Consider the following 15,842-nt stretch of genomic DNA (forward strand, 5'->3'; position numbering starts at 1 on the left):
GCTTGGTTTGCTATTATAAATGGTATATTCTTAAAAAAATTCCTAACTGCTTGTTGCAATAGAAATTCAATTGACTGTAGAGGTACAGATATCTTTCTAAATTTTTGTGTTTTTCTGAATAACTTGCTGATATTTTAAGACTTACTATATAAAGCATCACACCAACTGCAAAATAATCACTGTTATTTCTCAGTCTCCTTTCTTAAGGTTGTTAAGAGGAAAATTCCAAGATGTCCTCAGTTTATTTGACAAGTACCAGGGAATGGAAGTGAGGAGAGATTGGGGCAAGTGGAAATAATTCAGTAATGAGCAGTGGGCTTAAAATAAAATTAAACCTTAACTTAAATCCTATCAATACCAGCTAGGTGCTGTCACATTCCGCCTTTATCCACAAACAATCCAGAGGCAGCTTGATGTCATCCTAGTTCTCTCATCTATGATCAATGTAGGGTTTTGGTAAACAGTTTATTCCTTTCTTCCCAGATTTGCATTATAAAAGACTTTGCCTTATTAAATGTGATGAACATTTTTTCAGCTGCTACCTAACTTTGCTCCTGGGGATGAGGGAATCTCTTGTCTCAGGACTGGTCCTTTCTTTCTAGCAAGGGATAGTGAGGGGAACTGGCTAAGCCTGGATACACCTGGATGTAAATTTTTTAAATAACAGTTTCCTTAAACTCAAAATTCACTGGGGAAGACCATGATAACTACCCCTCCCCAAGAAAAGAATCTTGTCAGTTTGAACCAGGCATGGAGGTACATGCCAGCCTCAGCAATTTAGAGAGAATTTGTTTCAAAAAGAAACAAACAAACAAACAAACAAATGACAGTGATCTTGTGAAGAGGAATGATGACCTTTGGACCACCCTCCGTAAGAACCCTCCCCCATTCATCTGATCAACAAACAGTTTTCACCCGCTCTCTATGAATTTCTACCCTACAAATCAACTTCAATTTTTGCTCAAAAATTTTGGTAGTATGACCATTTTGACAGTATTAATTCTGCCTATCCAAGAGCATAGGAAATCTTTCCATCTTCTAAGGTCTTCTCTTTCACCTTCTACATTTCTAACTTGGGGCAATCATCACTAATATCCTAAGCCATCTCTGTCCTTCAGTATCAGGCTCCTCTTATTGGTTGTTTTACTTTGGAACAAACCTCATGCCATGTTATTACCATCTGTGTATCTTGCCCTGTGTCTCTATCATCTGTAATGGCTTGATGTACCCCTTTATTTCAGAGACCCTTCAGTCTAGAATTTTGGCTTAACAACAACTTTGAATTTTTATACTTATTGTACTCAAAACAATGTTGAATAGAAGTGACAATATCACTTTTTTCTGTATTTCACACTTAGTAATCTCACTATTTTTCCATTTAGGTTGATGTTTGTCATTTTTCGGGTAAAAATGCTATGTAGATATATATATGTGAAAATATTTATATATATATATATATATATATATTTCCTTCTTTTCTAGTAGTTTTAGCTCTGTTTTATATTACTTTCCATATTGCATTGACAAAAATAACTATTATTAATACTGATGACCTTGCAAATCATTATAGTAGATTATTTTTATTTATGATAGTGGTTGCCACAGCCCAGCTGGCTGGGCAAAATAACCGGGGTGTGATGAGCAACTTGTGTAAATTGATACAGCAGGAGTGGGAGCCATTTATTGTAGGACAACAGAGGTATTTATACATTCCACACAGTTTATCTTAATTAACATAAACTAGATACAGCAATCAACCAATAAGGAATCTCCACACTTAATGGCTCCCTGGCACCACTTCACAAACCACTCCCTCTGACAAAATGCCAGGCGCCATCCTGACTTGTTTACACTAACAATGGTTACTGGTTAGAATAGAAATAAATATTTTCTTTCTTTTTATAACAGTGACTTTCCTAATATTAAATAAGATCTCTAGAAAATAAATTCATTTCCATGTTATTTTTTTTCTCAAAAGGTTTTGTAGTATATAATTTAACTTTTTTCTTGAAAGTTTTAAGGAACCCACTAAGAAGATTTTCTTACCCATTATAATTTTTTCTAAAATTATTTTTCAGTCAGTTAAAAAGTAACACCTTTTGTGTTCAATTTCCTTTGAGACAATTTTGTTTTCTCAGTAAATAATCTTGTTTCACTGTTACTTTTAAATATTTTGACATAAAATTATATATTTTTATATTCTTAACATCTCCATATAGTTCACATTTTTAATCTTTTGTTGGACTTCTTCCCCTCACCTCTCTTTTCTTCTTTATAACTTTAATAAGTATACTTTTCTCTCAAAGAATCAGTACATTTTTTAAAGGGGTAGTATCAATGTTTACTTTACTTTTAGGATCCATTTACAGAGTTTTAATAATTAGTTGAACTCAGGGACACTCAAACACTGAACCACTTCCTCAGCCCTATTTTGTGTTATTTTATTTAGAGACAGGATTGCACTAAGTTGCATACCACCTAGCTTTTGCTGAGGCTGGCTTTGAACTCATGATCCTCCTGCCTCAGCCTCCCAAGCCACTGGGATTACAGGCATGTACCACCATCCCCCACTAATTTCTTCTTCTTTTTAAACTTTAGATTTGACCTTTATTTTCAAATGTATTTACACTAATGGAAATGCTGTCTCATTCTCTGTTAACAAAGTCAAGTGGCTTTTGTACAGACCCACAGCATTCAGTTTTATTGATATTTGGTATTCAGATAATATTTGATCAATTTTATAAGTCATACTAATGCCTATTGTTTTCCTTAGTAATTGAATTCTATTAGATAAGATAAGCGTTTTAGGGATTTCAGTAGTTTTTTTCCATTTGTTCAGTACTTTACACCTCCCCCTAGAAGATTCAATTTCATATTATCCATTAAACCATTGCAGAAATTTGAGTTTGCATATCTGAATTGTATGGCAAATGGCTCTCGGTCTCTTCTCTTTTTACAATTTTCATTTCCCTGTAGAAGACAGTTCATTTCCTTTGGCAGTAGTGGATCACTGAATTATTGTCACTATGTTTCTCTAAGATATGCTATTCACAGAAATGTTTGGTCATGCTATCATCAAAAGCAATGGTTTTTGTGCTCCTATGCTCCACAAACACTTGAGTTCACGTTGATATGAAAGGGGTTTATTCCAAGTTGGCTTTGGGAAAGGTAAAGATGAGCTTTCTGTCTGAAATGCCCATCGTGAAGGGACTCTGGAGCATGGAACAATTTTATAATAATAGGAGAGGAGCAAACTGGGACAAAAGGCAGAATATACATATATGCAGATTTAGTTAGATAGCAAGTCAGTCTTAACTCCTTTGGCTTCTATCCTCAAAATGAAGAAATGATCTCTATAGAACACCAAAGGTAGAAATCAAAGAAGACCTTAGAAGATGGAAAGATCTCCCATGCTCTTGGATAGGCAGAATTAATATTGTCAAAATAGCCATACTACCAAAACTGTTGAGCACATTTAATGCAATTCCTATAAAAAAATAACCCAATGACATTCTTCATAGAACTAGAAAAAGCAATTATGAAATTATTTGGAAAAAAAAAAGAGAGAGAAAGAGATCCAGAATAGCCAAAGCAACCCTTAGCAAGAATAGTAAAGCAGGAAGCATCACAATATCAGAACTTAAACTATACTACAGAGCAATAGTAATAAAAGTGGCAGGGTGTTGGTACCAAAATAGACATGTAGACCAATGGTACAAAATATAACACACAGAAACAAACCCACATAAATATGTTTATCTCATAGTAGAAAACGGTGCCAAAAATATACATTGGAGAAAAGCTAACCTCTTTCAAAAATGGTGCTGGAAAAATTGGAAATCCACATGTAGCAAAATCAAATTAAATCTCTATCTCTCACCCTGCACAAAAGTCAACTCAAAGTGGATCAAAGACAGTAGAAAAGAGATCCTGCACTAAATAGAAGGAAAAGTAGGCCCAAATCTTCATCAGGTTGGCTTAGGACCTGACTTCCTTAATTAGACTCCTAAAGCACAAGAAGGAAAATCAAGAATCAATAAATGTGGTGGATTTAAACTAAACAACAACAATAACAACAAAAAACTTCTTCTCTGCAAGGGAAATAATAACATGATGAGAGAGCCTACAGAATGGGAAAAAATCTTTACCACTCACACCTCAGATAGAGCACTAATCTTCAGCATATATAAAGAACTCATAAAAACCTAATACCAAAAAAACAAATAACTTGGGCTGGAGATGTGGCTCAAGCGGTAGCGTGCTCACCTGGAATGTGCGTGGCACTGAGTTTGATCCTCAGCACCATATACAAATAAAATAAAGATGTTGTGTCCGCCGAAAACTAAACAATAAATATTAAAATTTCTCTCTCTCTCTCTCTCTTTCTCTCTCTTAAAAAAATCAGATCAATAAATGGGATAAGGAACTGACACTTCACAGAAGAAGAAAAACAATCAATCAATAAACACATGAAAAAAATGGTCATCACCTCTAGTAATTAAAGAAATGCAAATCAAAACTGCTCTAAGATTTCATTTCACTTCAGTCAGAATGGCAGTTATCAAAAATTCAAGCAATAAAAAGGGTTGGCCAGGATGTTCAGAAAAAGACACACTCATACATTGCTAGTGGGACTGAAAATTAGCACAACCACTATGGAACGTGGTATGCAGATTCCTCAGAAGACTTGGAATGTAACCATTGTTTGACCTGAGCTATTCCACTCCTTGGTTTATACCCAAAGGAATTAACATCAGCATACTACAGTGACTCAGTCACATAAATGTTTATAGCAGGTCAATTCACAATAACTAAAGTATGGAACAAACATAGATGCCCTTCAATAGACGAATGGCTAACAAAAATGTGGTATATATACCCGATGGGATATTGCTTAGCCTTAAAGAAGAATAAAATTATAGCATCTGCAGGTAAATGGATAGCATTGGAGAATATCATGCTAAGTGAAATAAGCCAATCCCCCAAAACCAAATGCAGAATGTTTTCTCTAATAAGCAGATGCTGATTCATAGTGGGGGTGAGGAGAAAAGAATGAAGTGACTTTGGATTACGCAGGAGGGAATGAGGAGAGGAGTGGGGTGATGGGAATGGGACGGGTTGGTAAAATGAAACAGATGTTATTACTCTATATGCATGTGTGATTATACTACTGGTGTGACTCAACACCATATACAGTCAGAGGAAGGAAAAGTTATGCTCTATTTGTGTACAATGTGTTAAAATGCATTCTATTGTCATGTATAACTAATTAGAGCAAAACAAACAAACAAAAAAATGAAATGTTTTGTTCTCAAGCTGAGGAAGTATCACATGCAGGGAAACAAGATATGAGGAAGGTGCTTTTAATTTCAGAGGGAGTCTGCTTCACTGTCAAAATCTTTTGACACAAGTTGGGTGATTCTGATTAAAGTCTTCCTTTCTAGGGCTTCTGGAGGGGCAGAGATATTCGTTTACAGAATAAAACAGTATTTTTACTATTTTAAACAAGGTTCCTAAAAGTTAAGTACCAGTTTGAATATTACACACCAAATCAAAAGATTTGTTCTTGATTTTTTTTTCTTTCTATCTTTTCCCTCTCTCTGTTTCTTTTTCAACTTTTTCTCTTTGGTCTTTTGCTTAATGATTAAAATAGTAAGTGTTCAATACATGGTTGATTATGATGACCTCCTTGATCAGAAAATGAAATTAGAAACTGGAATTTTCTTCTGTGGGAAGCTGAGAAAGATGTCAATGTGAACTTATGGGCTGACAAGTCATTAAATATGTCTTCCCCTGGAGGGGCCCTCAGACATTGTCTACTCCACAAAAGAAGTTGTGATTTTCCCACAGTTACACAAGAAACTGGCAACATTGTAACTACAGTCACATTTCTTGACTTTTACTTTAGTAATCAAATAGTTCTCTCTAGTTTCAGAAGAGTAATTAGCTTGTGAATTCTCACTCTTTAATTATGAATAACTTTCATGATTTTACTATATTTCTTTAGTGTATTTGAGAATATTGGAGACATTGCAAAAGTTGCCGAAATAAAACCAGAAGTATGCTTTCTTGGTGTTGCTGATGTTTGCTTTATGAGAAGCAGAAGAACAAGGATGTCAATTATTTCATGATGAAAATTTAATAAAGTACTTCTGCAAATGGTAAGCTCTGTTCTGAAGTCCCATAAATTACCAGGATTGCAAGGGCTTCCTGTTTCTATAAGAAAACATAGAACAAGAAAACAAAGAAAGGGAAGCCTTTAGTGAACTGATGGATGAACAATAATCCAATGATGTAGTGTGTTCACCAGGAAGGTAGAGACATACACATGGCATTAACAGAATCAATAGATCTAGTTCCTTCTCACTGTGTAAATCATACCTTTAGTTAAAAAAAAAAAAAAAAAAAAAAAAAACAGAAAAAAAAACTCCAATATATGTCTCTAAGTACTTGCATGCAACTAGGCATTTGACACATGTTATGCTTAATCCTTTCCCTGAAAGATAATCTTCCTCATTTTATGAGAGCAGAAAGTGTCCTGTCCAAGGTCACCTGTCTCATTAGTAGATGAGCTGGCACTTGTTCCCATCTCTGTCTGTCCCTCAAACCATTCTTTCCACTAAGTATCTCAAGATTTAGCTGCATATGCTGAGTCTCACAAGGGAACATTTAAAGATTAGAGTGGGCCCAGAGAAGGCATCCAGGATGACAGAGCATCTAGAAGCCATGCCATGTGAGGAGCATTTGAAACAGCTAGCTTTGCTTTGTTAGTAGTAACATCAGAGACGGTGAAGGCAATGCTCCAGGGAGCACTGTGTTGGGTTGAGGAGGGTTAGGATTTATTTTGTGCAGTATCTGTGAGCATGGACTTTGGATTAGTTACTGTAAGCTGGAGGGGAGACAGATGAACAGAATTCATAATATTCTTCTAGTTTTTGTAGGATGGGAGTAGAAGAGAGAAGAGACTTTCAAGAAACATTTTTAACAGACAGGATCAAAACTTAGAAGTGCTTAAACTGCAACTAGAAGAATGAGATGTTTTACACTCTCTGCCTTAGGCATGATATTGAAGAAGGTGAATTTTAAGTTCTTCTCAATGTAATAATCCATGATTTCACTTTACCACAAGTATGTCAGCTTCACAGGAGAAAGGACTGGTGTTTTATTATACCTCTTTCTGACCTCCCTACCACATGCCTTGAATGCAGTAGATATGCATTAACTTAATGAGCAAGTGAATGAATAGAAAAGTCAAAGATAAAATCATCTAGTTTTAAAATGGTGTTAAAGTACCTTTATAACTAGGAAGAATCTTCTCATTAAAAGGCCTAGAAGGAAATAAAATGGAGCCAGTTATTTCTGTTAACTATTGCTGTTTATTTTATTTTTTTACATTTTAGTGATACTTTGACATGCAAATAAAACTTATGAGTCTGATTTACAAAGTGATACATTAGATGACCTCAAAATGAAGAGCAACATTAGAAGGGACATAAATTCCTCTTCCTCTCCCCTAGCAAAATCAGTGTTTTGTTATGTGATTGAGAAAGTTCATTGACAACTGGGGATGCAGCTCAGTTGCATGGCATGCTCAAGGCCCTGAGTTCAATCCCCAGCACCACAAAATAAAATAAAATATAATAATAATAAATTTTTAAAAAGAATGACCATTGACTTGAAAGTAGAATAGGGATCACTTGAGACTGGGAAGGGAATATGTATGGGCTGAGTGATGAAGGTAGAAGGGTAGATGAACATGGACAATTCACAATACATAAAAATATCACAGTAAATACCACAAATCTGTACAATTTAAAAAAAGGAAGAACAGAATGGCACAATATAGTCATTGAGAGAATAAAACTGGAAGACTGGTTTGGTGGTAAAGACACCAGCACATATCTTTAAATTCAGCACTGCATCCCAATTTTTTTAAATCCATACATGGTATAGTGGGTTTTTTTTACCCTCATATAACAATATTTTTTGTACAATATTTTTAAAAATTTTTAATTTGTTATATATCACAACAGAATGCATTACAATTCATATTACACATACAGAGGACAATTTTTCATATCTGGTTGTACACAAAGTACAGTCACATCCTTCATGTCTTCATACATGTACTTAGGGTAACAATTTTTTTTTTTAAGAAAGAGAAGAGAGAGAGAGTATTTTTAATATTTATTTTTCATTTTTAGGTGGACATAACATCTTTTATTTAATTTTATGTGGTGCTGAGGATCAAACCCAGCGCCCCACGCATGCCAGGCAAGTGCATTACTGCTTGAGCCACATCCCCAGCCCAAAATGATTCTTCTTTTTCCTTTTAAGTACCTGGGATTGAACTCAGGGGCACTTGACCACTGAGCCATATCCCCAGCCCTGTTTTGTATTTTATTTAGAGACAGGGTCTCACTGAGTTGCTTAGTGCTTTGCTTTTGCTGAGGCTGGCTTTGATGAACTTGTGATTCTCCTGCCTTACTCACCTGAGCCACTGGGACACATCCCAATTTTGAAAGATGTGTACAAACTGAGAGTAACAGAGCCAAATAGTTACTGGAGGTGATGGGAAAGTTGAAGAAACACAAACTCATGGCATGAGAAGAAATGGACAAGTGAGCATGTGGTAGCAGCATCAGTCTTAGACACCAGTGTAAGTGAAGCAACCAATAAGAGGAGCCTGATACTGAAGGACAGAGATGGCTTAGGATCTTAGTGATTATTGTCCCAAATTAGAAATGTAGAAGGTGAAAGAGGACAGAGAAATGGCCAATTTTTATTCCTGGCCCTCAACCTTTTGGTCTGGGTCTCCCTAAGAACTTAAGGATGCCAGAGTTTTACCTAGTACTGCTTCAAAGGCACCTCCATTGATGGACAGATGCTGCTGGTTTGGTCCTTATGATTTTTAGGTGACCTTGCAAGGACTGCTGGAAAGAGAGAATGCTATAAAATGAAGGGCAATGTTCATTGAATTGATTAATTATTGCATAATAATTTTCAGAGTCTTTGTCCTGGGAGGAAGACTCTAGATGCATGGAATTTCTCCAGTTATAAGAGTATCTTTGTTTTTCATAATGGGACCCTTAGACCATATCTGAGTCCATGCAAATGACACAAGGGAGGCCCTTAGATATTTTAGAATGAGGGTTTGTGGTACCATAAAGTCTAACCCTGTCATTAGAGCTTTGAACTTGGAGCTGCATGATTTCTGCCTGACCTGAACTCCAGAGAGAGGAAGGGGTGCTGGAGATGAGTTCAATCGTGTCGCTAATTGGTAAATCATTTATGTTATAAAACAAAACCAGACACCAAAGCTCAAGTGCACTTCCTGATTGACCATCATACCTGGATGTACTGAAACAGGAATGCACAGGAGGACATGGAAACAGTGTTTGGGACCCTCCTGGATTTCACCTTACACATCTCTTTGCCTGATCTTGATTTATAACTGTTATAATAAAACTATATTCATAACTATAGTATGATCCTGAGTCCTGGGAGTTATTCCAGGAAATTATCAAACTTGAGGGATGGTTGGGAATCTACAAATACTTAGTCTGTTGGTGAGAAGTGCAGATGACTCAGGAGTCCCTAAGCTGGTGACTGAAGTGCCCTTAACCTGTGGAATTTGAGCTGTGTATCTGTGATTAGTATCTGATTTGCATGATACTCATGAAAACAAAACAAAACAAAACAAAAACTCTCACTTCAGTATAAACCAGTACGAGTAAATCCACAGTGTGGTAGACAGGGTGCCTTGGTAAGATGTGGCCCTCATTCCATCCCAGCTCTGTCACTACTCAGATCAGGGAGCTTCTTTCCATAGTTTTAGCATCTAATAGATTGAAATTGTAAAAGTAAAACCCTTCCATGTTTTTTTTTTTTTTTTTTTGGTAAAACATGAAAGAACTCATGTATCTCAAGCAGTTACAACAGTGACTCGGAAAACACAAAATCCTATTATGACTCCATTGGAGTAACATTTCATCGCTCTTTTTAACTAAATAGTGATCATTTAGAAAGTATAACTTCAAAACAATAGTTTCTCAGTAAATTGCATGCTTCCAATGGTTAAGAGAGGTACAAAGGCAATAATATATTAAATATATGGTAACTTTCTTTATATGAAAATAATTTATGTATTTAGAGCAGAGAAGCATATACTAGTTGTTGAATGGATCTTATTATTATGTCTCTCACGTTTCAGTTATCATCTCCATGATGTCAACTTTTATCCTGTGTGGAAAATGCTCTTTTGGGTTCAGGCTGAACTCCAAAACGGAAGCTCCTACTCCCCAGAAAATAGGATAAAAACCGGAGATGGTAATCACATCTAATCTTGAATGGCTGTGCTGATTTATGTTCTGTGCTTATTTAATTTTATTTTTTAAATCAACATTGAGAAGGAAAAGTTGAAATATTAATTACCCGTTTACTGCCAATGTAGCGGAAAATGTAATTTATAGCCTACTTGCAGGAAAAAAAAATCTGTGTGCTTAATTTAAGAACTCAAATTATTCAAATAACATTTGGAATTTGATTATTCGTTTAATTGAAATGTTGCTCTTTCCATCAGAATTGCTTTTTAGATTCCAATTTCAGCAATAGTTAACTAAGAGCTCTCGGTGGAAAAGATGGAGTGAGTAGGGAACGACAGATAACAACGTATGGGGAAATAAGTGTATTTGGTGAATTGCACTTACCTGCAATAAATGGTCAAATTCATTAGCAATGTTTCTTCCTCAGCTCATTTGTTTCAGTGTAGCATGGAATCATAGAGGTAATCTGGACTCATAAAATATCTAAAAAAGAGAGTTAAAAATAGAGGCCTAGAAGTGAAGCTTGTCCCAGGACTTTCGAAGGCTCTGAGGGCCACCTACATGAAAGTCATCCTGGAGATTCAAATTCAAAGGCTAGTATTTATGTACCCCTGTCTAAGCAGAGCTCAGTCTCTCCTTCCTGCTCTCCTGAGGTCTCATGACTGGCTCTCCAAGCTAGGGTCTAAACTCTGCAACTTTTCAAACTGAAAAAGTATATCAGGTATGTCTTGGCAGAAACGTATGAGCTGCAAAGTTTTTTTTTTTTTTTTTTTTTAAATAGCTGTCAAATTTTTTCTACCATTTTTAAGGTGTAATTTGCAACAATATTTGCAGTTGCTGAGTGTATGTTTGACAGATTTTGGTAATTGTGTACTCTTATGTTTTACCTACCACCACAATCAGTTATGGAACATCTTTATCATCTTAGAGCTTCTCCAAGCCTTTTGTAGTTGATTGTACATCTGGGCAAAAACTTAGACTCTTGCCAGATCACAAGTGGAAGTATAACCTTATAAGATACTGATAAATTTTCTAAAGTGTCTATATCATTCTGCAATCCCATCAGAAATATACAAGAGTTCTGATTTTTCATATCTTTGTCAGTATTTGTCCTTGACTGATTTTGAACATTTGCTACACTAGTTGGTGTATAATGGTATTTTGTTGTAATTTTAATCTGTATTACCTTGATGACTAGTGATGTTGAGTGCATATTCATGATTATTGTTATTTATACATATTATTTGTGAAGTGTTTTCACAGATCAATTGTCCACTTTTTAATTAGATTGTTTGTTGTATTATTTAGTTGTAAAAGTTCTTTATAAATTTTTGATATAAATCCTTTGACGGACATATGCTCTGTCAATATGTATACTCTATCTGTGGTTTCCTTTTATGTTAATTTAACTTAATTTGTCAAAAAAGAACATCTTTTAAATTTGAAGAATTTATTATTGTCATCCTTACTACTATTTTCACTTTTCTGGTTAGGCTTTTCTCTATCCTTCTCAACTATTTCAAGTTTCCTAATCCATATCTCTGGTGTAACTCTCTGTTATTTTAAATCTTATTTTATTTCCTTTTATAACATTTGACAGTTTTCTGTGGCAAGTTTTGCATATCTTTGGTAAAGTTTTCTGTATTTTAATTTTCCGATATCAGTGATATATAAAACAATTTATTTTCTAACAATTCATTGCTAATGTATACAATATACTTTAATTTTTGCTTTCCTTGTTTCTTTTTGTATCTAGAACTTGTATCCTGAGATCTTACCAAATTTACTTTTATTTTTAGCAATGTTTTTCTATATTAGGATTTTATTTGCAAACTACTATGTCATTGACAAATGGGGTAATTGTATTCTCCCATTCCAAACTGTATGCTATTTCATTTCCCTTATTTCTCTGGCTAAAAATGTAAAACTATTGAAAATAAATGATGAGAATATACATCTTTGCCTTGTTTTTGATACTAGGCAGAAAACATTGATATATTCACTGCTGATTTTTGAACTGACTTTACAAATCTTTTAGCTAAGATTAAGAAAGTTTCCTTTTGTTTTTAATTTACCTAATTTTCTTCTTTCATGAATGAATGTCAAATTATTTCATATAATTTTCTCTTCACCTGGGTTAATAATCATGCTGATTGTTTATTTGCTCCATTAATTTGAGGCATTCCATTGTTTTTTTTAAAATTTTTAAACATCATAGCATTATTAGGGTAAGCCCAACTTGATGATAATGGATTATGCTTTTTATACAGTGTTGGATTTTATTTGCTAATGTTTTGTTAAGGATTTTTGTGTTTATAATCAAAACCAATGTCTTTGTTTCATTTAGAATTATACAACTCTCATAAAATAACATGAGAAGTATTCCTTCTTCTCTATTTTCTGAAATAGATTTTGTAGGATTAGTATTATTCCTTCCTTAAGTGCTTGAACAGAATTTACCAATGACAATATTTGAACCTGGAGTTTTTTACATGAAGGAATGTCAAAACCTATGCAAATAGCGTTTCCCTTTGACCTTAGTTCCTGAGATGTCATCTCTAAGCCTTGAAACATCTTGTGTGATAAGCATGTCATTTTTTTCCCCAGGCCTTTGGTTCTCAACCATCTAACAATGTACTTTATGTTGGTTTCAGTACAACTCTGTAAATACTTGAGACTGAGGGTGGAGCCACATTGATACTCAAAGACATCTATCTATCCCAGACCAATATAATCTCTGGATGATAAGGCTTGGATGTTGCCAAGACTTGAAAGTGCTTCATGTGTATGGACACACATTATTTCTGGGTCAAGCTAATATCATTTATGACACTGTTAACAAAGGATAACTTGAAGCTTTACTTTTAGAAATTTCTTGTACTCTGTCCCATAGGTCTCTTTCTTGGCTGAATTTTTAATCTGGATCCTTTTATTATAATAAATCATAATCATGAGTATAAAAGCTTTTGTGAGCTCTCTGAGACCTTCTAACAAGTTATCGAAGCTGTGGGCTTGAGGACCCTCAAACTTTCAGTTGTTTTTGTAATGATAATGTTTTTAAAAACCAGCTTTTGGTTTCGTAATATTTTTTGTAATCCTTCATTATGTTTTCATAGATTTCTTTTTCCTTTCTCTCTCTCTCTCTGTCTCTCTCGCTCTCGCTTTGTGTGTGTGTAATTTTACACATACATGTGTAATTCAGGACATTGAACCCAGGAACCATGTATGCTAGGCTAGAGCTCAACCACTGAATTTCATCCCCAGTCCCTTAAAAAAAATTACTTTGAGACAGGTTTCACTAAGTTGCCTGGACTGTCCTTGATCTTGCAATCTTTCTGCTTCAGCTTTCAGAGTAACTGGGGATTCAGGCAAGAACCACCATGACCCACTCCAGATTATTATACTTGATTTCTACTTATTACGTATTTTGAGGTTTATTTGTTCTTCTTTTAATAATTCATTAAGGTGGGAACCAAAGGATTGTATCTAAATCTTTCTTCTTTACCAACACAAACATTTTAGTGCTACAAAATTTACTCTAATTGCTGCATTAGCTGCATCCCTTTGATTTTGACACAGAGTATAAGCATTCAAAGCCTTTTCTGTTTTTTCTCTGGATTATAGATTATGTTGTAATTTCTCTTTTCAAATATCACTGAAATTTGCTCATGAATTTTACTATGATTGGGTTTTCCTGTATTATTATTTATAATTATTATATTAATTTCTAGTATAAACTCCAGTTTTTTAAAAAACATATTTTACATGATTTCAATATTTTCTAGATTTTTGAGACTTGTTTTTATATGGTAGCATTTGGTCTTCTTGGTAAAAATATCCATTTAAATAATGTGTATTCTGTAGGTTTTTTCCATCTGTATGTATTCTTCAAGTCCAAGTAGTTGACAGCATTGTTTAGAGCTTTGGTTGATTTTGTATAGTTATTCCATTAGTTGCCAAGCAAATAATGGTAAAATCTTCAACTGTGAGTATGTAACTTTTAATTATTTAAAATTTTGATTAATTTTTGTTTTCTTATTTTGATCTATGTGTTAAGTTGCAAAAATCTTTATAATTGTTATGTTTGCTTGATGGATACTTTTATTATTAAGTGTTCTCTTATGTCTGGTAAAATAAATTTTTGTCTGAAATTTATTTTATGTGATGTTAGTTCAATCGTTTTGGCTCTCATATCCTTGGTTTGCCATTTATTTCTAGTTTATCTGTGTCTTTATACTTGATATATATCTCTTGTAGGTAGCTTATATTTTGACTTTGGTTCTTTTTTTAAAAAAATCAATTCTGCTTCTCTGAAGCCATTTCTTGCTATTTTCTTTTTTTTTTTAATTCGTAATGAGTATAAATAGTTTTATTTAGGTGAGCATAGTTACATACACTGCTTTAAAATCTTTGCTGGTTCCAATATTTGGGTCATCTTAAATTTAGTTTCAGTTTATTCTCTCTTGAACAAGTTTCATTTTTCTGGTTCCTATATGACAACTGCTTTTACAATCATTATGAGTGTTAAGATGTAGAGATTCTGGGCTCTTTATTTTTCTCTGATAAATGTCATTTCCTTTTATTTTAAATATGGGGAATTTCCTTTGTTGACCTTTAACTTCAAATACTATTTTGGCCATTATCTCTGGCCTCTGCACAAATCTTTTGGCTTCACATTTTGACTTAAGTCTGTTCCACTGGTGCGTGGTTCTGACTCTTACAAAGGTAAGGGAAGATAGAATTTGAACATCTATTTCTACCATTTGCCATTCCTTGATTCCCTCTATCTCTATATTAATCCTGGCTTCCCAAGTTTCAAGATTCTGGTCACCAGGTGAAAACCCCTTTTGCCCCCTAAAATTAAAAACAGTTGCCTCATTTCATTCCACCTTACAGTGTGCATTATCCACTGGTCTGTTTGTTGCTGTTTATCTTAGATGAAGGTTTTACCCTTGTTTTCTTCCCTTAAGCCAGTTTGGTGAGTGCTTGGTACTACTGGAAGTGGAATCCAACAGCAGCAATTTTTACTTAAGCATTTATCTGAAGTTTGGCCTCATGTAACCTTTTCTTTTGCTCTAAGGATTTTCCAATCCTTGCCCTCAGGGTTAATTTTCCTTTCCTTCAGTCTCTCATCACATTTTGTCCATTTGTGTACTATGGAATGTAGAACATGATGTTTTGTAATGAACTCCCCAGGCCTATAAAGAGTGATGGTTTATATTTCACATCTGTTTTCCCAAATCCTAACATGAAGGAGGAATATGATAAATGTGTTTGGATGAATGAAGAATGACTCTTTACATTGACTGCATGTGTATTAATGTGACTAGTTCAGAAGTAGTCATTTTGGGGTTTTCTTAAATTTGTCTATTTTGAGGGCTTGGGGTTGTGGCTCAGTGGTAGAGCGTTTGCCTAGCATGTGTGAGGCACTGGGTTGGATCCTGAGCACCACATAAAAATAAATAAAATAAATATCTATCAACAACTGAAAAAGAAAAATTTGTCTATTATGTGTGT

Source organism: Ictidomys tridecemlineatus, chromosome 5 (assembly GCF_052094955.1).
Source record: "Ictidomys tridecemlineatus isolate mIctTri1 chromosome 5, mIctTri1.hap1, whole genome shotgun sequence".
In the NCBI taxonomy this organism is placed as follows: Eukaryota; Metazoa; Chordata; class Mammalia; order Rodentia; family Sciuridae; genus Ictidomys; species Ictidomys tridecemlineatus.